The sequence below is a fragment of the Canis lupus genome, chromosome 5 (assembly GCF_011100685.1).
Source record: "Canis lupus familiaris isolate Mischka breed German Shepherd chromosome 5, alternate assembly UU_Cfam_GSD_1.0, whole genome shotgun sequence".
In the NCBI taxonomy this organism is placed as follows: Eukaryota; Metazoa; Chordata; class Mammalia; order Carnivora; family Canidae; genus Canis; species Canis lupus.
In genome coordinates this window covers 88163075-88190606 of record NC_049226.1, presented here as the reverse complement: position 1 = coordinate 88190606, position 27532 = coordinate 88163075, and positions in this window count along the sequence as shown.

Below are 27532 nucleotides of genomic sequence, written 5' to 3'. Positions count from 1 at the left end.
ACTGGGAGCAAGGCAGAGGGACAGGGCAAAGATGGTACCCACTGAAAAAGATAAATAAAAAAGTAAAAAAAAAAAAAAAAAGGTGGGGGGAATGGGTGGCGCAGAAGTTGAGCATCTGCCTTCAGCTCAGGTCATGACCCCGGGCCCTGGGATCCAGTCCCCCATCAGGCCCCCCACATGGAGCCTGCTTCTCCCTCTGCCTGTGTCTCTGTCTCTCTCTCTCTCTGTCTCTCATGAACAAACATAATCTTTAAAAAAAGACTAAAATGATAAAAGTAAAAGAGGAAAAGAAAAAGATGATGCCCTCCAGGTTTAGGAAGGTTAAGGAAAAAGTATGAAGATAGCATCTGGTGGCTGAGGCTGCAAGATGGGACCCAAGTGGAGGAGGGGTGAGGGTGGAGGGCTGGCACCTGCTGCCCTGGCAGGTCTAGGGGAGGGTGTCCACGAGCCTTGTCCCTGGGGAATATCCCATCAGGCCCCTGCCTCTCAGTCTGATGCTTCAAAGTCAGCATTGAACCTGTTTGCCGTCAAGTCTGGTGCCTTTCCGAGACTCCTTGTGCTCCAGGCCCTGGAGCAGGTGCCTCTGCAAGAGCCTCCGAGTCATTTCCGTTTGCTATAGCCCTGCAGGTCTGCTGATGCCAGCCCTGTCAGCTCTCAAAACTAGATATTTGGGGGGCTCATCCCTCAGGTAAAGGTATACAAGTCGGGGAACCTGATGTTGGAGTGTGGATGCTCTGCTCCTGGGGGAGAAGCTCTGGGCTTCAGATCCCCCTGCACCTGGACCTGGGACATTGTGTTGCCACCTTTCCTACCTGCTTCAGCGCGTTGTTTCTTTGTTTTTCTCATTTCCCAGATGCGAAGGAGTCCTTCCATTAGTATCAGAGTAGCAGAGGAGTTTTGTTTTGTTTTAGAGGAAATTGTTCCACAGGGAGCTGCAGATTAGAGGTGTCTGTGAGAAGGGGCACCGGCCGTCTCTGGGAGGCCGTCCTGGGCTGGGACACCCGCGTTCTTAACAGACTAGCTCGGTTTGGGGAAACGGGCAACAGGACAAGATTAGAAGTGAGGCAGATGAGGAGTGGGCGGGGGCTGGAGAGGGTGGGTAGAAACTTCACATTAAGATGGAGGTTTGACTCCTGTTAAGGACACACAGGTGAGCATCTCCTAGGACGATTCCAAGGAGCTGACATCAACAGCGGAGGTGAGCACCTGCAGGACGATGCCAAGGAGGTGACATCTGGCAGCGGAGGTGAGCACCTGTAGAATGATCCCGAAGAGGTGACATCGGGCAGCGGAGGCGAGCACCTGTAGGACGATGCCAGGAGGTGACATTGGGCAGCGGAGGTGAGCACCTGCAGGAGGATCCCGAGGAGGTGACATTGGGCAGCGGAGGCGAGCACCTGCAGGAGGATCCCGAGGAGCTGGCCCTGGGCAGTGGCCCGACCACCCCCGTGCCCCCCCCCCCGCCCAGGCCTGGACATCCTCGCGCCCCTCCCAGGACCGGGGGTGACCGTGGCCCGCGGGGTCGGGAGGCCACGGGGGCAGCGCGTCCTCCGGCTCCTCCCTAGGGACAGCGGCTTGCCTGGGCCCCGCGGTGCGTGCAGGTCCCAGGCCCTGTCTGGGTTCTCACCGCGGCTCCCGCCGTTCTCCGCCCTGAGCGGCCCCAGGGCAGGGGGCAGGTGGGGGTCCCGCCCCGCGCGCACCTGCACCTGCACGGCCTCTCCTTCGCGGTCCCCGCCCGGGTCGCCCATCCCGGGGGCCTGCGGCTCAAGGTGGTCCCCAGATGGTCTCCCCGCTGCTGCTGCCCGGCGCCCGGGGCTGAAGGGGCCGACACCCCGTCCCTGCGGCGGATGCTGCCCCCCGGGCTCTGCGCCCCACAGCGCGGCCTTCGCCTGTCGCCCGGGTCGGCGGCGGCCCCAGCTCGTCCGGGGGGGCGGGGTGCGCACAGCAGCCGCCGCGTCTTGTTCGTCCAAGTGGCCCCTGTTCCCTCGGAATGAGCCGGGCACAGGGTGTGCACCTGAGCGCTAGAGGGTGTGCTCACCTGAGCGCGTCAGAGCCCCGGGCGAGGGTGTGCACACCTGAGCGCGTCAGAGCCCCGGGCACAGGGTGTGCACACCTGAGCGCGTCAGAGCCCCGGGCAGAGGGTGTGCACACCTGAGCGTGTCAGAGCCCCGGGCAGAGGGTGTGCACACCTGAGTGTGTCAGAGCCCCGGGCAGAGGGTGTGCATACCTGAGCGCAAGAGGGTGTGCACACCTGAGCGCGTCAGAGCCCCGGGCACAGGATGTGCACACCTGAGCGCGTCAGAGCCCTGGGCAGAGGGTGTGCGCACCTGAGCGTGTCAGCGTGCCAGGCCACGGGTGTGCACACCTGAGCGTGTCAGAGCCCCGGGCAGAGGGTGTGCACACCTGAGTGTGTCAGAGCCCCGGGCAGAGGGTGTGCATACCTGAGCGCAAGAGGGTGTGCACACCTGAGCGCGTCAGAGCCCCGGGCACAGGATGTGCACACCTGAGCGCGTCAGAGCCCTGGGCAGAGGGTGTGCGCACCTGAGTGTGTCAGAGCCCCGGGCAGAGGGTGTGCATACCTGAGCGCAAGAGGGTGTGCACACCTGAGCGCGTCAGAGCCCCGGGCACAGGATGTGCACACCTGAGCGTGTCAGAGCCCCGGGCAGAGGGTGTGCACACCTGAGTGTGTCAGAGCCCCGGGCAGAGGGTGTACGCACCTGAGCATGTAAGCCAGGCCACGGGTGTGCACACCTGAGCGTGTCCGAGCCCGGGCCGAGGCCCCGCAGCCCTCATGACCCCGCGCTGTGCGGCCTGCGGGGCAGCGGGTCCTGCGCGGGCCTCTTCCAGCGCCTTCCGCAGCCGCGCCACCGGCCGATGGGAGCCGGGCCAAGGCGCATCGGGGTCTCCGCGACTGCGACACGGAGCAGGTGCAGCCGGGACTCACCGCCGCCTTCCTCGCCCTTGTCCCCTGGACCCAGGCGCACGGCCGGCCCCAGGCCTCGGGCCTCCTGTGTCCCCTGGGGCGGTGTCAGAGGGCTGGTCGGCCCCAGGTGCGCTACCGGAGCCGGGCAGGTGCGGCCGTCTGGGTCCTCGGGGTCGCCCCCCACCATTAGCGCTGCACCTGCCCCGTAGGCCCCACCGCCACATGCAGCCACCTGGGTGAGGGCCTCAGCTGGGGGGGGACGGGCATGGTCGAAGCCATCGCGGTGACCTCGAGGAGCCCCCTGAAGCAGGAGTCGCTGGTGGGATCTGCGTCCCCCTCACCCCCCAAACGCCAGGCTTCCTCACGGTTCTCAGCTTCCTTAAAATCCTTTTTTCCAAAGCTTTTCCTTTCCCTAACTTGTGGAGTCCTACTTATCTTTTAAAAGCCAGACAAAACTCTTCTCTGGAATTCTCGCTAAAATCCATCTCCTTTTAGGATCTCTTGCAAATTTCCCTTTTATTTTTCCTACATCGGTTTGTAAATATTTGATACTAAGACGTATTCCCTTCTCTGGGGATAATGCCATCCCCTTCCTTCCTCTTCTCTTAAATTATTTATTTAAATGTAATTATTAAGACAGTTGAGATAAGGCTTCACTCAACTTCCTTCTGGAACAGAGAAAGTTGTGATTTTTGTTGTTTTGGGAACAATAAGCCTGCCTCTCGTGACAAGAGACTGTGTCAACCACTTAATGTAAATGAATCAAGCTACACACTTTTTGGTGTATGCGAATCATCACCCCTAAAATAATTCACTATGACTATTGTCTGCATTTCTGTGTCTGGGTTTCCAGTTGTGGCTGATAACAGTAATCTGAACAAAATAGGAGAGTAGACATTTTAGATTGCCTTTCTAGAATTTATGGCCTATCAAACACTTTGGGTGTAGTGTTATTTGTGTTTTTGAGAAGATAATTTTATTACTTTCTTTAATGACTGTGGATCTATTCCGATTTTTAAAATATTTTTGAGTCGGTATGCATAAGAGAAAAGGAATAAAACATTTCTAGAAAAATACATTTTTAAAATGATTAGCAAAAGATTATGTTTAGAAATATATGAGTAACAAAGATCCTCCATGTATTTAATGTCCCCTCTCTTGTTTTTTTGGAATGTTCAATTCTACTCTTGCTCTTTTTCATCTTTGGTAAATTTAGCAGAGGCATTCCAATCTTCGTAGTGTCTTTTAAGAAATCAGTTTTAGATTTAGTTGATTATCTCCAGTGTTTGTTGTGGTTATTATTATTATTTTTAATTTAAGTCAGTTTCCTATTTATTCTTTCCTTCCTTTCTACAGTTTCTGGATTCACTCTGTGGTTATTTAATTTTTAATAGAATGTTTAATAGAACGTGTGAGTCTGCGTCACAAATCTGACCTTGCTTCCCCGCCCCCCCGCCAGACTCCCCCCACCCGGTGCCCGGTGTAGGGCAGGGTAGGATCTGAGCTGGTCGGTAACTCGGGGAAATGAGGTGTGTTAAGGTAGTGCTGTTACAGCACTCTGTGAAGCCAGCAAAGAAGGAGAGCAAATGATTCAAATTTACCATTCATTCACCATCTCAGACTTCCTTGGTGTTTATATCGGATTTTTTTTTTTTTCAATGAAATTTTTTCACACTTTTTTTATGATAGTCACAGAGAGAGAGAGAGGCAGAGACACAGGCAGAGGGAGAAGCAGGCTCCATGCACCGGGAGCCCGATGTGGGATTCGATCCCGGGTCTCGGGATCGCGCCCTGGCCAAAGGCAGGTGCTAAACCGCTGTGCCACCCAGAGATCCCCTTATATCGGATTTTATAGGGGAAGTGATTTGCACAATACTAATTTTACAAATGATTTGCACGATACTAATTTTACAAATGGAAAGATTGAGGTTGAGAAGGCTTAATTGATCTTTATAAGTTCTTTTTTTTTTTTTATCTTTGTAAGTTCTGTCAAAAGTAAGCTTAAAAACTGAAGTAAAACCAAGGAATTACTTGAGTAGCCATTTGAAGGATTTTATTGTACACACACCCGAAAGACTGTTTGCAAACTGGGACCTCACCCAAAACCTGGACCCAGGAGCAGAGGTGTCTTGTGATTAAAGCACCGCACCCAGCAGCGGGCAGGGTCTATTCATTACCCTGATTGGTCACAACGTTACAATTTTCTTAAATGAGGGGGAATTGGTGAACGATTACTTCATATCAACCTTGGGAACCTATTTAAATTTTGTTTACCACTTTCAGAGGCATAAGCAGGAAGTGACCCAGGTCAAGTTAGCCTAATTTGTCTCCCAAAATGAGCTAAATTAAGCTTTGCTTGATGACTAAACTGGTTTTGTCTGCTCAGGGTATTTTCAAGCCTGATCTCTGTTTGTATTTGATTTTAACAGTTCACACAATTAGGAAGTGATGACGTTATGGTTCAAACAATGTAGAAAAGCGTTCACTGAATATGAAAAAAGAAATGGAAGCTAGGTGCAACACGATGTTTCGGGATAAACTGGGAGAAGACTAAGAGACAAGCAATAAATCCAGGCATGGAGTAATTAGGAACAGTCCTAAATAGGACTAAATGAGTGGAGCTAGAGGGCCTAGGATAATTGCCTTAAACAAGGCTATAATGTCCAAAGCCCCATGAGGTAAGTACATGGGTCAGTATGAGGTTAGAGCCTTGGAGTATCGCCTAGTTATTAATACTTGGAGTATTAATGTAGTTAATACTTGGGAGTACAGCCTAGTAAATCAGGGCACTGATTTACTAAATTGTTTGTGTTTACCAAAATTGACAGTTCACTGAATCGTCTTTATGAGCTGACTTTGACTTCAATTTCGAAATGGCCACAGAGTAATAACGGGAAAACGAACACAAATATATGTTTGTTAGATTGTACTACTCAGATATGTTTGCCTAAACGTGAGGTTAGAGACAGCTTGTTTACTCCTAGATCCTAAACAGGCTGTTGAGAATGAGGCCATCCCCGCGACCCCAGGAGAATCTTCAGAACTTTTGTGGTTCTAAACCTACGTAGCACATACAGACAGAGAACAGATAGATGTCTCGATTCCACTCATTGGATGCACACTCACACTCACTCACACACACACACACACACACATCTGTTTCTTGGCCTGGTTCAGGAATTTATTTCCCATATGCTCCATTCTCTGGCTTTCTAATGGTTCATTTTATGATATGATATTCTTTCACACATGAATGAATCGAAAAACATAAGTAGCAATCTGCCTGCTGTGAATTGACTTCTAACTCCCTTCTCCTTCCTTAACGTCCATGCATTCATTCGAGCCTCCATAACCAAGTGCCAAGAAAGAGGTTTTCGCTGCTTGGTATTTACACTCTATCTGCATTTCCACTCTACGCCACCCTGAAAGAAAACATTTGGACTTAGTTCAGAGTTCTGAAAGAATATTTGCATTGTAGATTCCCTTTTAACATTTGCAGTGAAAATAACGAGAGACAACTCATTCCCTAATGCTCCCATTACAGACTATTTGTGTAAAATTAATTAGAAAAAAATTAATATTGTATATGCTCCACTTATAGACCCAAATATTTTCTCAGAATTGATGTCATGTAAATGTGCAAAAAGTCATGTTTTTTTCCCAAGAATGTAGTCAGCATGATGATGCGAATATTTATTTCATTTTCATTTAATTAAGAAAATGGGCTTTTTACTTTTGTGCTTGTAGATCTCGATACTTAACCCTATTGAAAAAAATCTAGCCTTGGTGTTTCTTTATAAAGAAATAAAACATACATTTTATAGATAGGAGACGCTAGATGGACAAATCAGACGTGGTCCCTGACCTCATAGAGGCGATAGTCTAATATGAAAGAAGGTTCTGAAGACATAATTGTCAGTAAGGATATTCAGAACGTGCGATGCAACTGTACAGCTGCATGGAGCTCTTAACCTAGTTTGTGGCAGTATTGAGAACTTAAAGAGAAAATGACTTAAAAAAATAAAGACCTGACAAATGAGCAGGCTCTCCCTAGCTCCCCTCAACGAAAGGCAAGGCTATTCGGATCAGACAACTCTACACTAGCTCTGCAGGCAAGCTCGGGACCTACGTGCCACCTTGACTGAAGAGTGGTCACTTGTCAAAGAATAGACCACGTGTTTTATGGTCCAGATAAGAGGACTAAGACATACCAGGGTTGGGATGGAAAGTCTTCCGTGTGCCTTTTCTTTTTCTTTTTTCATTAAACGTAACGTTAAGAGCAAGTTCCGATATTTCATTATTCACGAGCATGATGAAATAAATTATTTTAAGAATGCAAGGTAACAGGGAAACTTACTGCTTCCCTGTTACGTATACTGGTCAGTGATTTCAGTTAAATACATGCCAAATTATGGAAACAACCCCGGTGTTCATCAATTGATGAACATGTGGTATATATATCATCTTTGTCCATTCCACCATATATAATTCCATTATACATATGTATATACCTATATTACTCAGCCACAAAAAAAAAAAAAAAGAAATCTTACCATTTGAAACAACAGGGATGGATCTAGGGGGGATAATACTAAGTGAAATAAGTCAGTCAGAGAAAGACAAATACCATGTGTGTAATTTAAGAAACAAAAGAAAAGAGCAAAGGGGAAGAGAGAGGGAAATCAATAAATAGACTCTTAATTATGGAGAACAAACTGATGGTTACCAGAAAGGAGATGGGTGAGGGATGGGGGAAATGGGTGATGGGCATGGGATGAATGCTCATCACCTGTTGAATCATTGTATTGTACACCTGACACTAACATTATAGTGTATGTTAAATGGAATTTAAATGAAAACTTAAAAAAATAGACATTTGACATTTTTTTTTTCAAATAAAAGAGCATATTCCAGAATTTGGAGCAGGTTGAAAGGATCCTAGAGATGGATATGGCAGGAGTAAGGGAGAGGACTAGTCAGGAGGAGATTACAGCAGGTAGTGCCTTAGAAGTATTTGAGAAATTGCATTTACTGTTAACTTCCTTAACTACCCTTCACCAAATTCCATTATTGCTCTGCTTTCAGTGGGGAAACGGATTTGTTTGGACATCTAGATGAGGCTCTTACAAGTCTCTAAGTAGCTTTGGAGAATGGACATGATACATTTGGAGATAAAGGATTATAAAACATGAGGGAAAGGTCAATTTCACAAAGAACAAATCAATGAGTTTACTATGGATTTGTATGATTTGTATCAATATCCATTAATAGGGCATTTAAAGGATGGCTGACAAAAATTAGGACTCTTTGATTCCAAGTAACTAATATCCAATGAGTCCAGGTTTAATCCATAAGAAAATGCATAGACTACTATATCAGGGAAGAAACTGGAAAAAAAAAAATCACAGAATCGAAGCATGAGCTGAAGAAACTCCAGCCCTAAGAACTGAAGTGAAGGGGGTATCTCAAAGATTTTTGTCTTCATCATTTCTCTTCATTGTTTCTCTCTTACTGACTTCATTCTGCAGACATTCTGTTCTCTCCTTATGCCAGGAAACGTGGCTACTATCAACTCTATAGTTCCACTGTCCTGGTTAAATAATCCCAATGAAAAGGGAAAATCTTTTTTTTTTTTTTTTTTTTCAATCATGCAAGCACTCAGATTCCAGGCTGGGTCGGATACCCACTTGGCTGCATCATGAGTTCCAGGGAAATGGGATACAACTGATGGGTTAGGTAGATTTCAAAGATTCAGAGGTTGGACTCAAAAGCATTTCAAGGGAATAACTTTTTGGGGAAAAAAAAAAAAAGCTACCAAAGTGCAGTGTATTATAATTAGCAATACGAGCCACTGGACAATCAGTGATTGTTTTTTTTTTTTTTTTTCTTTTTCCTTTAAGGAAATAAGGATGTCACAGTGCTGTTTGTGGGTGAGTGTGCAATTCTTCCTGTAGAGGGAGCCCAAGTTATCCTTGACTTCACCTCTGCTTTGTCAAGACACTAGGTGACACCTGTGACATTACAGAGAACCTGAATGTAATGGTTGGATGGAAGTTATATCCAAGTAGGACAGCAGAATGTGGGGAAACTAGAGATTAACACACACACACACACACAAAAAAAAAAAAAACAGAATAAAAAATATAAAAATTAAAAGGAAATTTTTAAAATGCTTTCTGTAAAACGAGCTTGAGGCTTGAAACATTCGTGAGTTTCAAACATTGAGGTTATGATCATCATATTATATCAATTGTATAAGTGATTCCCTCTAGCTATAATTTATTTAAAGCCATTAACATGAATAATATGAAAATAAAACCAACAAAAACTCTTAGAACAATTGTATTTGAAAACATCTTTTATTTGAATTCAATTTAGTTAGTATATAATGTGCTATTAATTTCAGGCGTAGAATTTGTTGATTCATCAGTCGCGTATAGTACCTAGTGTTCATGACATCAAGTGCTTTCCTTGATGCCCATCACCCAATTACCCCATCTGAACAATTTTAATTACAGGATTTTAAAAATAACAAATCAAGCACTGGAAAATTTAATATGATTGCATTATCAAAATATTAACCCTACATAATTAAGGGAAACGAATGCAAGGAAATAGCACTATTTTAATATTAATTAACTTAATAGAGTAAATCAATAGTTCATTGGTTAATAAATAAGATAATTTGACTGAATAATATAATGTGATCTTTAAAGTCAATTTCCCTTCTTCACAAATAGTAATTTTTTCCCCTAGATTTCATTTATAAAATGATAAACAAGGTTAATCTTAAACCAGTAGCCAAAATAACACGTTAATAAAATACATCCTGGAATTTCAATGTTTGGGGGCAAACAGGTTTCCTTTGATAAATTGATTTCTTTTTAAAACCTTTCTTCAGGACACCTGGGTGGCTCGGTCAGTTAAGCATCTGCCTGGACTCAGGTCATGACCCTGCAGTCCAGGGATCAAGCCCCTAGTTGGGTTCCCTGCTCAGTGGGGAGTCTGCTCCTGCCTCTCCTCCCTACTCAGGGTCTCAGTCTCTCTCTCTCTCTCAAATAAATAAATAAAATCTTAAAAACAAACAAACAAAAACCTCTTTTCCTTGGGAAGGGGGTAAGGCATATGCACACAATAAAAAACAAAAACAAAAGCAAGGGTGTTTCAGGGGGCTTGCAAGCCCCAGAAATTGAATGCAATGTTTGAGATGCACCTGCACTCAAGAGGCGTTACTTTTAAAATTGAGAACAAAAGCCATAATGACTAGGATATCAGACATCTTTAATAGTAGTTTAGAAATTCTGACCATTTCAACAAGATGTAGAATTCATTCATGCATTCAATCATTTGCCTGGTGAGTTGTCTATTTAATCACTTTGAATTTTGTTTTTGTACAGGAATTAGGTTACATATTAGAAAATACAGGTGATAATACTCAAAAAATAATTACAGGTGACATTCTTCAAAGCAATCTTTAATTATTTTCAAATAAACTTTGGTTCAGTAAATTAATCAAGGATAAGTTCAATTTAAAAAAAAATTCCTATTTTTCTGCCTAATTAGTTTACAATGCATGAAAAATATCCAGAATATCAATGACATGAATTATCCAAGAATAAGCCTGACAAAATCTGAGTAGCAGGATATCCATTCAAAGTGCAGACTTTACAGGGTGCCTGGGTGGCTCAGGCGTTTAAGCATCTGCCTTTGGCTCAGGCCATGGTCTCAGGTCTGGGGTGGAGCCCCTCGTTAGGCTCCCCACTCAGGGGAAGCCTGCTTCTCCCTCTCCCCCTGCCTCTTTCCCTGCTCTTGCTCTCTCTCTCTCTCTCAAATAAATAAAATCGTTAAAAAAAAAAATACAGACTTCACCAAGAGATAGAAAAGAAGACATGAAGAAATGGCAAGAACTTGAATCTATCTGAGGGAAATATCCAGCATCATCAACATACACAGATACACACACAATAAATATATTTACGTATATATATACACGTATGTATGCACACACATACATATAATATGTGTGTTTATGTATTAATTTGTGAAAGCTTCAGAACCCCAATCTTTGGAAAGCTTTGGAAAATAATAGAACTATTACAAAAAAGAGTCTTTTTTTTAAAAAGATTTTTCTTATTTATTCATGAAAAACAGAAAGAGAGAGAGAGAGAGAGAGGCAGAGACACAGGCAGAGGGAGAAGCAGGCTCCATGCAGGAGCCCGATGCAGGATCACGACCTGAGCTAAAGGCAGATGCTCAACCACCGAGCCACCCAAGTGTCCCCAAAAATAGGATCTTTTGAACAGAAGTTTTCAGTATAGTCTAAATAAGAAGACTAAAGACTATTTTCCTATCAGCTGTAAGAACATACAATAAAGTGAAAATGATTTTAAAAGTTTGGACATAATAAGGGCAGCCCGGGTGGCTCAGCGGTTTAGCACCTGCCTTGGGCCCAGGGCGCGATCCTGGAGACCCGGGATTGAGTCCCACGTCGGGCTCCTGGTGCATGGAGCCTGCTTCTCCCTCTGCCTGTGTCTCTGCCTCTCTCTCTCTCTGTGTGTCTCTCATGAATAAATAAAAATAAAATCTTAAAAGAAATTTGAACATAATACATGAAACCAAACTGATCAAGAGAACAAAAATAAATAGAACTTCAGCCTGCTTGGAAGGTACAGAAACATATATTTTTTTAAAAGGAGAGGAGATGTCCTCATTATCAATGGGAATATTGATAGACAGTCCAACAAGTGATATTAAAAATTCTGCAAAGTAGGCAGGGGTAATTTAGACATCAAGTTTGTATTGCTTTAACTGATAAAAATGTTCATATGTGAAAAAGATGATGTCTGTGAAGCACACACACATTTGGGGGTAATAATTGGAATTGATAACATGATGAAATTCTTTAGAAACGTATTTGGTTAGACAGTGAAAAGCTAAAAAGTAGTCACATTAATAGAAAACCACAGAAATGTAAAGTTGCAAAAATAACGACAAAGAAATAATGCCCTAATTTGAAGCACTATAAAATTTAATAAAAATTTTGCCAGTAGTAAAATAAACAAAGGATATTAATGGAAGAATTTCTAAATGGGTAATACAAATGGTCAATAAACTTGTGAAATACATAATAAACTTTATATTGATGCAAATGAAAACAACAATATGCCATTTCTTACTTATTTAACTAGCACCTGATAAATGACTGGAGATTTTACAGAGAAATAGCCTCACTAACATCTTGCTGGTAGAAATGTGAATTGATTTCATCTCTCTAGAAATCCCTTTGGCAATGTAAATCAGAAGACCTAAAATATTCCAATATTTGACCCAATTCATTCTTGTCTAGTAATCTATCAGAGAATTGATCTTATATGTGAATAAATGTTTGATTACAGTTGTTAGATATAGGGTTTAAAAATTGAAATAACATACATGTCTAAGAGGGAAATTGGCAAATAAATTATAATAAGCCTTAAAGTAGTATTTTAAAACAATTAAAAATCTCATCCTGAGGCATTTGAAAAAACAGGTCCATGTGAAGCATCTGGCTGGCTCAGTTGGGAGAGTACGCAACTCTTGATCTTGGGGTTGTGAGTTCAAATCCCACACTGGACATAGAGATTACTTTAAAAACAAACAAAAATCCCACGAGGCATTTAAAAAGTAAGTAAATAAAATAAAAGGTCATGAAAAGTTATATGTATATAAAGAATATATAGATATACAGAATATGGGATCCCTGGGTGGTGCAGCGGTTTGGCGCCTGCCTTTGGCCCAGGGCGCGATCCTGGAAACCCGGGATCGAATCCCACGTTGGGCTCCCGGTGCATGGAGCCTGCTTCTCCCTCTGCCTGTGTCTCTGCCTCTCTCTCTCTCTCTGTATGACTATCATAAATAAATTTTAAAAAATCAAAAAAAAAAAGATATACAGAATATACATGATCATAGTACACGTTTATCAGAATGTCAAGAATGTCATCAATGGCTTCTTTTTTTAATATAGACTTTTCTTCTCTAGTTTTTACTTGTTTTTTATATATATATGTATGTATACATATATAATCATTATTTTTTTACTTTTCTTACTAGTTTTGAACTTGAGACTTATTAATTTCTAGTATCTCCATGACAGAGCTTCACTGTCTCTATGGATACCTTAAAACCGAAATCACACGGAAATAATTGTTCAATATGACACAACAGCACCCTTTCCCCTAGAAGAGGAACCTAAAAAAATAAAACAAAACAACTTTTTTTTCCTAGTTATCTTTCTCCTTCCTCTAACTTGTTTAAATAAGTTCTATCAGTGAATATGATTCTGTGTGATAGGTATGGAATTTATAACATAGATGCATGATGAGAAAGAGAAGGAGACGCAAGAGTAGAGAAGCAGGAAGAAATAGAAAAAGGTAGAAAAAGGTAAGGTCTCACAGACTGGAAATTCAGACTGTTTGAGCACTGCTGGATAGAGAGATAATTTGAGGTCAAACAAAACTCTATGGTGAAGTGCTGCTTTGGGATATGAATAGGATCCCCTTTAATATTCCCTAAGAGATGCAGGTAATATTTGGAACCTTTCTTTTTTCTTCTATTTTTTTTCTATTATTACTTTTATTTGCTGGACTTTATTTTTAATACAGCACCATGTTGTTCAAGTATTAGGATAAATGTGAAACTGATATTTATTAGGGTTACAAATATTGATCTGAGGGGAATCTCTATGTAGATTTAATTAGACTTTCTAAAAAAGGTCTGTGCTCTTAGTTGAGAACACCACGCATGTATAGTGTATTTGCAAATATATTTATGACCAGAGGAAAGATACTACATAGAATAGTTTTCAAGAGGCATTCCTTCAGTGATTGATCACCTCATCCATCTTTTGTTTTAGGGTTTTATTAGGAATGCAATAGAATCTCAGTGTTTTCTCTTCAACTGCCTCTAAGATCTCCCATAATAATTGGATCAGAATCCCTGCCAAAAAAAGAAATTGGTGATATATTCAAAAGCAATAGAGTTTAACGATAGCACTTTCACACAAGTGTCACTAAGATTGTAAAAAATGAGCAAAGTATATAGTATATCACCCTGGGGTTGGAAATAACAGGAGGCCCTTCCTAGGCCTCAGGTATAAGGAGACGTTATTGTAACCTGGGAAGTGCTGTCACTATAGCAGAGGGACCCCCCTAAAAGGATCCCATACGTACTTCCAGACCCAGATCCAGCAAGAAGGGAGCCAAGAGTATGAATACCATGATCTCTGTCTCTTCCCACCCTCTCATCTCCAGCCGGTTCCTCCCATTGGATGTACCTGGTGGGACTCTAGAAAACAGGGGGCCTTTTGGGTACGATCCACAGATGTCAGGCCTGGAGGAAAACCAGGCAGAGAGCTGATCTCAAGAAACAAATAATGAATATCCAGGACGTTTGAGACTCTTACCTATCAGATAATTCATTATCTCTGTATGTGAAGTTGATTTCACAACATGCACACAAAATATAGAAGAGCAACCGGACTACAAAGATAACGATGGGGCCTTGTGTCTGTAAATAATTATCAGTTTCTCCTTTTAGTCTGAACTACTAGATGCATTGCCACCTACTCTGAATAGGAGCATTTGATTTGAGCTCTGGGGAATTAAGGGACAATCTTTGTCTTTCCATCCCTTTTATTTCAATTTAATTTATGTTTACCATCACCCCAAAGTGCTACATTGAATCAAAAGATGTGTTTTTTGGAATAACCTTGAAATACATTCAAATTCCAGGCCCACTAGTATCCAAGATGTAGTGGCTATTTAACTCTCTTAGCTTCTACAAAAAAAAAAAAAAAAAAAAAAAAAAAAAAACCAAAACAGGGTCTCCTCTTTGTCAAGAAGAATTTTGGTACCAATTTCAAAAATAATTTTTTAAAAAGATTTTCTTTATTTATTTGAGAGAGAGATGGTGGGAGAGCAAGAGCAGGGGAAAGGGCAGAGGGAGAGGAGAGCAGACTCCCAGCTCAGCAAGGAGCCCCATGCAGGGCTCCATCCCAGGACCCTGGGATCATGATCTGAGCCAAAGGCAGATGCTTAATTGACCGAGCCACCCAGGCACCCTTCAAAAATAATTTTTAGAGATGATATAAGGCAATTTATTAAGGGCACATGTCACTATATCTGCTACAATACTAATAAAACATCAGTTTGAGTCTCAGACCAAAGCTCTAGCAGACTCTTCTCTTTTCCCAAAGTAGTGGATTTATTCCTCCGTTTGAGAGAGACTAAGAATATTCTCTGGCTGTCACAGCACTAGAGATTTAATTAAAAAAAAAAAAAAAAACCTTTCATAAATGAACATTTTTAGCTTCGATGGAGGATGTTTGCAGACTAACGTGTGTAGGTCCATGTGCATGAGTAAGTCTGTATATGCTCGGGGTCTGGTTGGAGGAAAGGAAACGAAGCAGCAGGCCTGAAAGCTTTCACCGTGCTTAATAAAGTTGAATGAATAGAACAAAGGAGATCGACTGCTAAACTGTAATTCAAGGTCAGCTTGATGCCTGACTGCCACGCCTGGGACTCTGGTTGCGGCAGTATCTGTGCCGCCCGTGGAGGATGCTGGAATTGGCTGCCAACGGGTAAACAGGACACATTTATTCTCTTAGCTGAGGGCCTAAAATGAAATTTTGTAAAACAACAACAGCAAAAATTAAAACTAAGTTCTGATGGATTGAGTCTGTGAATTAGGAGCACATTTCTGGCTGAGGCCATCATCACCAGCCAGTGCATGGTTGACTTTACAGCTGCCTTGACAATTCTTCTGTCAGTTAAATTAGAGATATTTAGGGTACATGCAAATACGGTTGCTTTCAGTTCACGAGGAGCACTCTTGTGTGCCTAGAGGGACCTTCCGTAATGTCTGTTTATGATAAACCACCCCAAGCACAAAAAGTTTTCAAATGTTGAGTTGTGATCAGCTATAAAAGTCATGAATGTTAATGACTCAAAAGATATCTCTGTAGAGACGAGCGAGCGAGCGTCGTTCTTTCCCTCCCGCACCCTCACCCTGCTGCCAGATTATCATAATGCGACATAATATCGTGTGATGACAATTGTCTTGCAAATCTTCCCTGAATAAAAAAGAAACAGAGGTAAATTCCGTTTAATTAAAAGCCTATTTCTGTGTGCAGGGTTTGGGGCGTTGAATGATAGTAAAGCACCTGGCATATAACAGAGAAACAACAAATAATTGTTACCTCTGAAATATCATTTTCCACCGCTCACCACGTCCATGTGTCCTGCAGGGACACATGAGTCTTTGCTACCCTTCATTTTATTTAATCAAAAATAAGGACAACAGTTCCTGCGCACACCGATACTAAGGAATTTGATTGAAAGGATGTCAAGCACCTAGTACAGTGTCTTGCCTGTAGTAGTATTCGATATTTTTTTAAATATTTTTTTAAATCCTCAATGTGCCATAAAGCTGACTCCTTAAATAAAATATGAGTCAGTTAATGAGCTATTGGCATAAATATATACAGACGTTGCTCCAAGTTACAGACGCCGATCTGAGAATACTTGATTCTGAAAGTGTTGCTTGTCATCAACAATTTATTTAAGGAGCCATTAATTCCTATTAAAATTAATCTAAAACTGACAATGTGTCTATTCCTGGAAAAATAAGTCCAGCATCATTGTGGTGATATTGATAGTACGCATTCATATTTATATACTGTGGATAACTGGAAATTCTGTTACTACATTAACATTTTTTAAGAATTCCTGAAGCAGCCAGGCCCTTAGTAGCAACTACAGTATCAGCCACTTCCAATTGTTCAGAAACCAGCACTAATTAAAACTGTTCAAATCATCCGTGGGCTGTGTCAAACGCCATCTCCTACACGGCTACACCTGGAAGGGACACTGATTTTGTGTACAATAATAATTTCAACACAAAAAAATACTTAATGCAAAATATTGGTCCAAATATCATACAAATCACTGTTCTGTACTCAGAACTCTATGTCTTGTCATAGACAATATCAGGTTCCGACACCGTATTAGGTACTCCCCCCAAATTAAGGCTGCATGTATATCAAAACTGATATTTCATAAGAAAAAAATCTTACTTTAAAAAAGAGCATTATGCAATATATAAACCATGGGATTAATGTACGGCATGGTGACTACAGTTAGTAATCTGTATTGTAAAAAAAAAAAAAAAAAAAATCCGTACTGTATGTTTGAAAGTTGCTAAGAGAGTAGAACTTAAAAGTTCTCATCACTAGAAAGAGATTTCTTCGTGACTGTAAAAGGTAGGTAGGTACTGCCCGGACTTACCGTGACGACCATTTCACCATGTGGACACACACTCGATCGTGATGTTGTACACCCAAGACGTAGTGTTATATGTTGATTGTAACTCGATCTAAAAATTAGCAGAGAAAGAGAGAGAGAGACAAGAGAGGAGAGAGAAGAGCGTGGTCTTGTGCCTTAAACGTCATCTGGACCAAAATACGATACAATATAATACAACAGGCACGACATAGCATGCAACGTGGTGTGTTTGTGTTTCCTCCGTATCGAAAATAGATCGTATAGTACATCAGTGGTTTCCAAACCATATTCTTCTTTTTGAGAAGAAAACCCCTCTTTCATTATGAGACTGTGTGTGAAATCCCTACCTTGTACGCCAGCCCTTGGGATCACCTCTCAGGGGATTTCACAGTGTGAAGTCCTGGGCTTTGGTGGATGAGCAGACTTTGAATCCCAGCCAAACCGCCCTGAACCAAAATACCACAAGGCGTTAGATGAGGGGATGACACGTGTCTAGCTACAATCTGCTAGGCAGCATGGCTCTGTCGCTCTGATAATACTGCCACGGACTTATCAGATCCAGAAGATTTTTTGGATCCTTCTGAACAGGAGGAGGATCCGATAGACTCACCCAGGAAAGGGTGAAGAACAAAGTCATGCAGGGGGGAGTTTCTTTTCACAGTAGCTGCGTCTCAGGCCTTCCACCCAGCCAGGGACTCTGTTTTTAATGTATTTGTGACACCATACAGATCACTCCCAGGAGGGCAGGCTTCGGGGGTCGGGTTCAGGGAAGCCTGGGTGCCAGGGAGAAGGGCAAAGCAGATGACTGTTGGGGTATCTAACGAGGTGGCTCTCACATTTGCCCTAACAGCAATCGAACCGAGTTGACAGGAGCCGGGAGCTCAGAGCTTGGCTTGAAGGGGGATGTGACCGGAGCTGAATGTGCAGCACGTCGGGGGCCCTCGGGGTGATGGTTCCATCCCCATGGAGGAGTCCTGACTCCTGGCCAGGCAAACTCGTCCTTCACTGTCTCTCCAGAACAGTACGCTTGCTCCTCTACACTGATTTTTTTCCCCCAACTTACAGGAATTCTGTTTGACTGGAGTATTTGTTGATTGGACATTGGAGATGCGTTTGGGAGTGTTCTCTAACTGAGGTGCCTAGTACACGCCTAAGCTCTGTGATGTGAGCACTTAGATCTTCATAAAACAGAAGGAGGCCCAATGCACCACTGGCAAATCCGGCCACATCTCTTTCTTGGAGGCAACGCAGGATCATGGAAAACCGTGGACGTAGTGGGACTCACTTGGATGCTAACCCTAGTCCTCAGGAGTTAGCTCTGCGACTTGTCCAATAGCCCCGAGTCAATCCTTTCAAGTGTATTTACCTCCTGTAATGATCATGGGTGCAAAGTGCCTAGAACCAAGTAGGTGTTCCGACTGCATTCCTTTTGTTCCCTCCCTCTTGCCCTTAGGACATTTAAAAGAAAACTGGGAAGATAAACTCACACACATATTTTGAGAATTACACGACTCCCTTGCAAAGAAGTCCGTCAAGCAACACGATATTACCTCCCAGAAGTCAAAGGACGCCCAAGTGATTCTCCTCCCTCTCCCTGAGCCTTTGCTGTATCGCAGCGACTAATGGATTTCCAGGTCGCCAGTACCGTGGGTGCAGGGGTGTTCCTTCTCATCACGGGGCCTGCTGCTCCTATGTGCGACTTTTGTCGGTTCTCTAAATTATTTTATCTTTCTTCTCCCTGAGATAAACATGCCCCAAACTCACTTGTCGCCAGTGACGTTTTATTTTATTTTTATTTTTTTATTATTTACTTATTTATTTTAATTTTTAAATTTTTTTTGCCAATGACATTTTATTTTCTTTTATTTTTTTATTTTTATTTTTTATTTTTTGCCAATGACGTTTTAAAAGCTACTTCTTATATTCTGTTTGCCAGGAAATTAAAGTTAAATATTAGCAGAGTGGCTCATTTAGTCATTAGACTTAAAAATCAGTGGCTCCGTGGCTGAGCCAGTCTTTAATTACAATGATAACTTCCAGTATTTACGATTCACTGCTGATGTGTGTTTTGCTCGGTCGGTAGCCAGTGTTTCTTCTCGTTCACAGCTGAGGGCGAAGAGAGCGCCCAGAAGCTTCCTTTGCTTTATCAGAATGCTCTGGAGGAGGAAGCAGGGGAGAGTCAAGAGCGCCTCAACCTTTGTTGGGGAATCACACATGGGACAGTGAAAGTTTTTACCTATTAACTACTATCTGTTAATATGGGGGAGACTTAGGAGGGCTCTATAACTACCAGGCATAACAACAGGCATTTTACTCCAGGAGAGAGAACTAATATTTGCTAAGTGTCTGCTAGATACGGGAAGCCAGGCTACTTTTTATATGCGTATTTCGTTCAATCCGCTAATCCTCAAAACATAAGACCTTTTTTGCAAACGAAGAAATAGTTTCCAAAGGTTTACAGACAGAGCAAGTAAGTAAAAGAGTCAGGGATCAAAGAGATCTGAACAACTCCTTATATTTTACTCCTTCACAAATACCAAGTTACTACAACCAGGAAAGTAAAAATCCTATTAACAGCTAGGGGGTCGTTGAAAGAGGTCTTCTTAGAGTTATTATATTATTAACATATTTTTCAAATGAGTTTGTATATTGAAGAGAATGTGATATGTGAATATTTTTAAAGTTCTTATGAGGAGTCAAAAATATCAAACACATTAAAACCATCCCAATTAGTCTTGTTTGCACTCCAAAAATTTCTCAGCAAACTTTGCTGGTTTTATTATTATTATTATTATTATTAATTATTATTATTATTATTATTATTATTATATTAAGGCTATGGTAAATTTCAGAAGAACCACTGTCAGCATTATTTAAATCTCTTAATTGGTGGAGACCAAAGTTTTCTTTTTTCTTTCTTTTTTTTTTCTTTTTTCTTTTTATTTTTTTTTTTGAGACCAAAGTTTTCAAGTTGCATTGTGTCACTAGGGGTGAAATGAAGAGCATCAATCCATCAGAACGGCTATTGTCAGTTCTCGGAGTTGATTTCATAATCACTAATACTGACCCTTTACCTAAATCCCACCACTTTAGAGAATGCCTAGAGGTCTATCTATTTCTCATCCAGGTTATTTTTATTTTTTTATTTTTTATCCTCCAGGTCTCTCCTCTCTCACCTGATCTCATAGTTTTCTATTTTTATCTGGTGACCATTCTCACTATATGCATTAGACTCCAGACATTTTTTTAAATATAAAAATCATTTCTCCCTATAGGTGCTGAGCATATTGAGGGAAATGACCAAATTTTTATTATTTTTTTCTGTCATGTAAAATACCTATAAACAGGCCAGTACCGAAAGACATACATGGGTCAAGAACTATGGAATAGACTCACATCAAATTTACAGATTTGTGCCTTTTCTATCACTACCTCATCTATGTGAACTTAGGCAAATTAATTAAGCCTCATCTATAACATTGAAATCCCAAAGCCTTATAGGTTGTTTCATGAAACTTTATAAGGCTGTCCTTATTTTCAAAGAATCGCCGGGGGTTATTGGAAACCTACCACTAGTGTATATTGAATAAGTTACTTACTCTTGTTAAGACTCAGTTTTCTCTTTCACAGAATGGATATGAAAACAAGGGCTATCTTGCAGGACGATGATAGATATCGAATAAGGTGATATACCTAGATTTTTTAGCAAAGCGTTCCCATAAGTCGTCAGCTCTTTCAACAATTTCACCACTTGCCCCAAAGTGACAAATGGCATTCCCTCCTCCTCACCCCCAGTCCATGGGTTTACTTACCCTGGAAGAAACCCAGAACTCCAAGCAGAAGACAAGAGGGCAGACGAGCCTCCTGGAATAAGAAGAAATGGACTGAGGGATGGAGGGTCAGAGAGTTGAATCAACGCCTTCTACATCGTTAAATGATAAGAAATATTCATGTGAGATCATCTTTTCAAACAGGAAACAAATAATAAAAGGAATGTTATGACTCTTTTGAAATGCAGCAAGAGAAGCCACGGTTAAAATTTTAACAAGTGCGAGTCATTAGCTAAACAAACCCTGACAGCTCCACAGGCACATAGACGCCTAACAAAGGCTTGATTTCTGAGACACCCTTAATAGTCAGTCCCTCTGCATTTCCCTCAAACGTCCCATTTTGTTCGTCTACTATGGACCCTAAAATGTCATTCTCTCTTCTCTCTGCAAGCCACATGTGTCTGAAAAGTATAGCTAACGTTTCCCTTCATCAATGATCAGAAGAGAGACGCTCTTCTGCATCTTGCCGTATTGATCCTGTTTAAAAAAGATGGACATTGCTGAGGAAAATGAATCAATTGATCCCTTTAAGCTTTCAAAAGGAAGACCTTCTTTCTTAGGTTTTGCCATTTTCTCTCAAATCTCAAATGATAAAAACCAGATCGTTGTCATTGCCCCCACTCTAAACAAGACTGAAAAATTATGGATTGTGCCATACATAATTTATAGTACTTAGGAGAAAGGTGACCTGATAGAAATACATTTTAATGAACACCTACCAAATGCTAGGCTTTATGGTATTTAATTTACATGCAATTCTCTTGTAATTCTCACAAAGGTGTAATGGGGTAGGAAATGTTAACCTTATTTTGCAATCAAGGAAACTAAGGTCAGGAGTTTGCAAATAAATGAAAATAAAAGTCCCTCATGGAACAATACATGGAGGAGAGGCGCTTGAGAGAGAAATGGAATGGGAAATGTATTCCATTTATTCACTTTCTAGCAGGGAAAAATATTATTACTAATAGTTCATGTTATATTCATACTTCAAATTTATTTGGGGTCTTATTATATTTTCATTTTGTTTCATTTTTAATATGAACTGAATAATAGAACTTTTAGTTACAATTTTCTTATTGAATTACTTCAATCCTCCCCCTCCTCCTAGTGTCAAAGTCTGTCCCAAATTTTCCAGAGCAGTTGGCTAAGAAACCCATATTTTTGTGAGAGACAAAGGCACTTTCTATAGAACTGGCCAGGACTACATCCCCTTTTACATTAGCTGGGTGTAAACATGTACATTGATTCATAAGGGAATGTCCATTATTTTAGATATTTTTTTATTAAGGGACAGTCGTCTTAAGCAGTAAGGAGCATAAACAATAGAGCTCATGCCTTTGGAACCTTTGTAGAAAATGACCACAATAGAGAGTTGACGTGGAGAAAAAAAAAGTGCGGTAAAACTGATTTCATGGAATTTTCAGCATTCTCCCCATAAAGAAAATAAATGTATGCATCCATTTATATATTTATTTATCTCAAATGAGCTCACCGTGAAGCACAAGTATTTCTCTAACCAGAGGTTTCATATGTGAGCTATCTTTTTTTTGTTGGTTTATTTGTTTTTACCCGCTCTAGACCTTTATTCTCTTCCCAGTGAATTGACCCAACTTCTCTGATTTCAGCACCTGTGGAAAGGAAGTCCGAGTCTCTGGATGGAGCCGCCAGACTGCTCTCTGGTCAAGAGGTGTGTGTTTGGTGATGCAGGGAGAAGAGTGATGAGCGGCCCCCACGGGATGTTTTCTCCTGCTCAAGCCCCAGGCCCACCTGCACCCCTTGGGCGGGGATCCGGGGTTCCCTCTTCCCCAGGGCTCTGCTCCCGCTGCAGAGGTTGCTTGAAGGTAAAGGGAGTTTGATGGGACAGGGAGTCTGTGTGCGTCAGAGGGGTCCTGCTATTGTTTGATTTGAGGCAATTTTATTGAGCTTTTGTGAGAGCCATCACTACAGAAAAGTGAGCTCGCCTGCACGTTTTTATTGTATATCCACAAACCAACCGCATCCTTTAAACATAAGGAATCGACAACTTTATGTTCATGTGTTAAAAAAAAAAAAAAAGTTTTGAATAGACATTTTGCAAGAGGATGCTGATTGAAAAGCAGGTATGGAAACCGTCTACCTCTCAGCAATCAAATACATATAAATTGAGCTTTAGTGTTAGACAAAGAGCAAATGTAAAAGTCAGAATATTTAAAATGAGAATGCTTACATTTTTACCTTAATCGTGAGGCAAAAATTGAGGTAAACTTATCAGAAAATGTCACAAAATACATCAAACTCCTTGTTTTGTTTTTTTGTTTTGTTTTGTTTTTTTTTAATCTTTAAGCCCATAACCCTTAATCTTATTTCTGGCAATAAATCCCAAGAATTCAACAAACAAACAAACACATCAAAATCAGCTAAAAGTTAAAATATTCACATTAATATCCATATTGTATAGCCTTCTTGAAAATTTTGAACACTTGGAAATGGCATATATGATTGAAAGAAGAATGAACAAATTACGGCATGCTGTATGTGAGGAAATACTCGTATATTCCAAGGACTAACTTTGCTTTGCAAAATATTTTAATATCATGGAAACACGTTTGCTTCATAGTATATGAAAAGATACGTGACTTTATACGTATAATACTTCCTATTACCTCAAAATTAGGTGCAGGTTAGCATATAAGGCATGAGAGGTGTATGGATTTCCCCACGATCAAAAGTAGAGTTTTCCTATGAAACCTTTTGTAAGGTAAAATGGCATAAAGCAAAAAAAGCAATTAGCATTTTGTAAAAGTGAACATTTTCTTCAGATTTCTTTTGGCTACTGAAAATTGGCGGTACTAATATAGGTTTTTCATAAAAGCCAAGTGCCATAAAGCAAACGGGGAATAACAGTGGGAGGAAATAGCAGGGAAGTCTGTGTACTGAAAAATGTCATAAAATTATTAGTGACTATATCTGATATGCTAAGCACTTTTCCCCCCTATTTTCTATGTCCCAAATACTTTCTCATGAGCACACATCAATTTTTAAAATGAATAAAAATAAATCTCATCAAAATTATTTTTAACGCAAACCTTAACATTTGGAAGGCTTTTTGAGTAGGACCTCTCTCTCTCTCTCTCTCTTTTTTTTTTTTTTTTTAATTTCAAATAATCTAGTCACTGCCCTCCCCACCCCCATGTTGAAAGATGTCATCTGAATATCACGGATTACTTCCACAAAACTAGATTACATCCCTAATTCATTATTGTCTTAGAAAACTCACCTTTCAACCACCTGCAGCACGGGCCATCATTCATATCGAACTTAATTAGAACACAGTTTGGATGTTGGAGGAAATCCTAATTTAAATCAATTAAAGGGAAAGTTGTCAAGTTCATTTTGGGTTCGCTTTTCTCCACTCTCACCGAAGGACTGACGAGATCTGTCTTCCCCAATCTCCTTGTCTTCTTCCAGGGTTATGTCATAGTGTTCGGTGTGTAAATCCAGGGGCTCGTGGTGGCAATTAGCATCTGAGCCTCCTGCCGCAGGTAAGGGAAGGAGCCTGGGTGACAAAGGGAGGCGTCCCAGGATTTCACACCGGAAATGCTTTGAGGGGTGCCTTCGTTCACAGGTGACACATCTCTAGCTGGTGGGGCAGGCAACCCCGTACTCTGGCCCTGTTTCCATTTCATGTTGAGAGCTCTTCTTCCTTCCCGTCCCATGCCCTAAATCCTATTGTGTCACAGTTAATCTAGTCATCACGTGGAGAAAGCATGTCAGACGGTGACTATTTAAGGAGCACATCCCTTTCACTGATGAGATCATTACGGGCCCTTTACTTCTGCATTGCTAAAATAAGATTCTTTGCCTTACCTGTCACCTACCCATATCCTTGCTGCCTTAAAATGCGTGCTCCCTCTCCACCCAACTTACATAGAACTACTTTCTGTGTACTAATTTCACTCATTTCCGTGCCCGCTAAAATCATTATCTGCCAAGCAAAATGGACCAGATACATTCTATATAGTGATTTTATATATATATATTTCTATATATTTCTATGTATATATTTCTAAATATATGTATTTTAGATATATTAGATATATTTAGATATATATTCTCTATATATTCTATATATATTCTGTCTATATATTCTATATATATTCTCTCTATATAATATATATATTTTCTAAAACTGGGGCATATGGTCACGATCATTTATATATCCGCCTTATCTCTCAGGCTGTGGCCCGGCCCATGAGAATGGGAACTAAGTTTTAACAACCTTTAGTATCCTAGGATGTAGGTTACTCTCAATTTTTTACTTTGAGTGAATTAACGAGTGAAAAAATAATAGCTGTCTTGTATTACTTTTGACTACAAAAGCATTAGAAGATTTCAGAATGATGGAGCTCCTGAAATCTTCTAATAATTTGAGGAAATTACCCAGGATATTTGAAAGGAGACATTCCCTTTAAATTCTAAATGTATAGTCTGTTATCGATAGAGTTGATCAAAATAAATTTCTAGGTAAGAGACTAGAAAATCTAGACTAAATTATGGTTAAGCATTTGAAATATTTCGTGGAACATCCTGGACTGCAGGTTAGGGGGCTACTCAGAATTTCCACCTCTCTAGTCAAAGTAGGTGTAAAAGCCAAGACAATTACCCAAGTAATTAAGGGGGTCATATTTTCTTCTCTCCTTACATGACTTTTATGTGGAGCTTTGTCTTCTATCACATTACAAACTCCTTAAGTAAGGTTAGAAATCTCACTCTTTTTTGGGTTTCAAGAATCGCCTCCCCTGAACTGTGTCTTAGTAGATACTCATTTGGTTGATTATTGTCAACTAACTCCCGTAGGATGACCAGGCCCCAGAGACACCAGCTCTTTCCCTTTTCAGTAATTCTTTCAGGCCTCTCCGTGCCGGTTACCAGAATCCTTTCAGAAGGGCTGTTCCAACCCGGAAGAGCCCAGGATGGAGAAGGGGGCACCCCTGAAACAAGAGGTGTCTGAGGCATGCCGTTAGCTTCTGGAAGACCTAACTCTGCTTTAAAATCATCTAGGACATTTTTTCTTAAATATTTATTTATTTATTTATTTATTTATTTATTTATTCATTCATTTATTTATTTTTGATAGAGAGAGACGCAGAGAGAGGCAGAGACACAGGCAGAGGGAGAAGCAGGCTCCATGCCGGGAGCCTGACGTGTGACTCGATCCCGGGACCCCAGGATCGCGCCCTGGGCCAAAGGCAGGCGCCAAACCGCTGAGCCACCCAGGGATCCCCCATCTTGGACATTTTTAAAAGGAAGATCTCTAGTCTCGCCCCCAGACATTCTCATTCAATGCTCCTGAACTGTAGCCCAGAAATACGCATTTTATTTTACATATTTCATCTTGTATTGAAGTGTAATTGACGTGCGACTTTATATTAACTCCCGGGATACAGCACAATGATTTGGTATTTGCACGTATTATACAATGACTACAGTAAGTTCAGGCATCACACGTCATATATATGTCATAAAATATTTTAGGGAGAATACTGAGATTCTGCTACATGAAGAGCTGCAGAAAGCCGGGACGACTGAAGGGGGAAGCTGTTGTCTCCCTCTGCTCTGGTTCTAGGAATTCATGGGGACGGGGATACGGGTCATGGCCAGGGGGAGAGAGGATGTCCTGCGTGCTATCTGATGTGAGACAGAGAGAGACAGAGACAGAGAGACAGAGAGACTACGAGCTGTTGACTGTCAGCAGGCGGCTCCAGCAGGCAGGGCGTCCGGGGTCAGCAGGACCAGGCCCCCACTGGCCAGCATCCTCCCTTCCAAGCTCTGCTTGTCAGCTGTCCCACAAAGGACACGATCCAGGTTGGCGGTGGCAGTCACTCTCCGTACCCCTGTGTGGCCCCCCTGACCCCCTGACAGGTGCCTGGCAGCTTGAGCTTTCCTTCTTGAACTCCTGTATCTTGTTGAACCCATTCTCGCTCATGAACACACGGGGCCATCTGCTACTCACTGGGTGGCTGAATGGGGGGGGGGGGGTTGCTGGGTTTAGATCCACAGCCAGAAGCTGAGCGCCTAGGTCGCGTCTCAGAAATGAATCCTATCACAGCAGGGGCAGGGGCTCTGGGTGCTGGGACTCACTTCCAGGATGGTGACGCCGGCGGAGAGTTTAAAGGTGACCACATGCATGCCCTTGAGGGGGGTACTTGAGCTCTTGGAGAAGTGGGCAGCACAGATGCCATGGGGGCTCCCGGGGGACAGAGGCCACAGCCCGCCTGTCCGTCCCACCGAGGCGCAGCCGCTGCTGCCTTCCATCCCGACGCTGGATTCAGCGGGAAGCGCATCAGGGGAGGGCCCGGGGTGTCGGGCCCCCCGGAGCAGCAGCCAGACTGCTGAACACGACCAGGCTGGAGACACAGGCTGGACGCCGGCAGGGGCAAGTCTTCTAGATCAAGCAAAGGCTTTTCTTCGGCTCCGGGGTA